The sequence below is a fragment of the Tarenaya hassleriana genome, unplaced genomic scaffold (assembly GCF_000463585.1).
Source record: "Tarenaya hassleriana unplaced genomic scaffold, ASM46358v1 Cleome56, whole genome shotgun sequence".
Classification (NCBI taxonomy): domain Eukaryota; kingdom Viridiplantae; phylum Streptophyta; class Magnoliopsida; order Brassicales; family Cleomaceae; genus Tarenaya; species Tarenaya hassleriana.
Window position 1 is genome coordinate 167367 of NW_010968188.1, and position 2185 is coordinate 169551.

Consider the following 2185-nt stretch of genomic DNA (forward strand, 5'->3'; position numbering starts at 1 on the left):
TCCTAAGTCTATATGCCATGATAAAATGCACCTAAACTAAATGCAATCCTGAATAGATAGGTCTGAACGTGTTAAGGATCTATCCACCCCCCAGACTTGAACCATACACCGTCCACGGTGTAGACTCGCGCCCGGAGAAGTAGAATCGAAAACGACATATGAAAAGAACCAATAAGAGGGGTAGAGAAACTTAGCTCTGCGGAATTCGTTCGCTCGCAATGAAGTTAACTCACGTCAAACGCAAGAGCTCTCACGCACTCTATGAACCGGAATCTATCCAATCGTCGTCTCTCAGAAAATGATGCTCATCTCTCGTGTGTCGGTATGAACGCTCATAGAAAAACAAACGTTACCCAAAAAATAACATAGAGACTCGCATATAGATGAAGAAATCCAGAGTATACAAAATCCGAGTCCCAGTAATACATCAGAAAGGCCTACTACATCACTACTAAAGCGGATAAGGGGAAACGCCTACCTGATCAGGGAACTAAGTGTCCACCGGTGCATCATCTCGGTCGTCCTCCATAGGTGCCGGAGGGTGCTCGTCGGGGAATAGCCGGCTGCGGAATCCATGGAACTCCGCGTATAGGGCATCATGCTGGAGTCTGAGCTCCTGCATCTGGTCGACGAGCTGTGAAGAAGTCCCGCACCATCTGGTATATATGCTCGTCATCTCTGAGTCGACGTGGCTCCGCATATCGGATACGGCTCTGTCTAAAGCGCCCCTCATATCGAGCATCGCCTGGTACATGAACCTCTGGAAGTCGTCCTGAGGCTGGAATGTGTAGCCGTAGTCATCTGGAGCTCATGTGGAGGCGGCGGGCGATGGAGCTGAATCCGTCGGGGGAAAAGGAGGTGGTGAGTGCGTATGCGAAGGGCCGACTTCTGTGGTTTGAAATGCTGGAGGAGATGGGGGTGCTGGTGGGCCATCGTAGGCGCCCTCCTCGAGTCTAGCCTGTTGTGCTGCAGAGAACTGGAATCGGAGTCCGTCAATGGAGATCGGTGGCAGGTGAATGTTAGGCAAGGTGAAACGCTGGCTGGTGCCCTACTGGTCGTAGTACAACCAGAGATGGTTGCCCCGAATGGTATCCAACGAAAATTTGCTGCGCAGAGAAGCCAAGTCGAGAACTGTGGTGCCCTTGAGACGGGAACGCTCATAACGTCCGACATTCACGCCGACTCTTCTCGCAATCATGGTGACGAGGCCGCCGCATCGGACATAGACGCCTGAATCTGAGCGTGTTGGTTTAGTGCTCTATGATGTACTGTTTATGAGCTTTGTTCAGATACATTTGATGTATGGATATTTTCTATGGTTTTTATGAGAGTATTTGATTCATTACATGTTCTTGCATACTAGATGTGTTATGAAATCAATGTATCATTATGAATGATACTAAACTCCCTAGTCTTGTGTCATTATGGGAATGATGACATAATAAGACTAGTATGATGTGTGATTGATGATTATAGAGATGATCATAGGTATTGGATACGATCACAATCATATGTATTCGTTGGAGAACGGAATACTGGATTGACCCGCATGAGATTGTCACATGGACTAGCGTCATGACTTGAATCTCATATGGCGGTTCCATGATTAGATCCTTAGACCTGAGATATCTACGGAATCCAACATGAGGAGTTTCGTGCTTTGAATACGTCAAACGTTCTGCGTAACAGGAGAACTATAAAGGCGTGTATCAGGTACGAAACGAATCATGTACTGGATTGTAGATAGTCAAGACGGGATATGTACCTCTCGTAAAAGAGAGAGATATCGCTGGGCCCCTCGTGTGAGCGAGACTATAGAAATGTGTGGCCGCACTATAGACGAACGTCGTCTATTTCAGACAGTCGAACTCAGTGAACGAGAAAGCAGTCGAATCAGATAAGGTGGCTTGTCCATGCCTTATGTTCGACATATGATATCGCGATACAAAAGGATCATCAACCGGAATCATCACTGGCGTTCGTATGATCACGAACAAACTCTATTCGAGATAGGTAGTCACAGTGTCTTGCTAGAGACCGCCTATGACCTGTATATCCGAAATAGAGATTTCGGATTATACTGCTATATCGAATGAGCCTACAGAGTCACACACGCAGGGAAGGACAAAACGCACGAGAAAACGACGGAAAAAACCAAGACGGAAGGGTCTGGAACGGACGGACC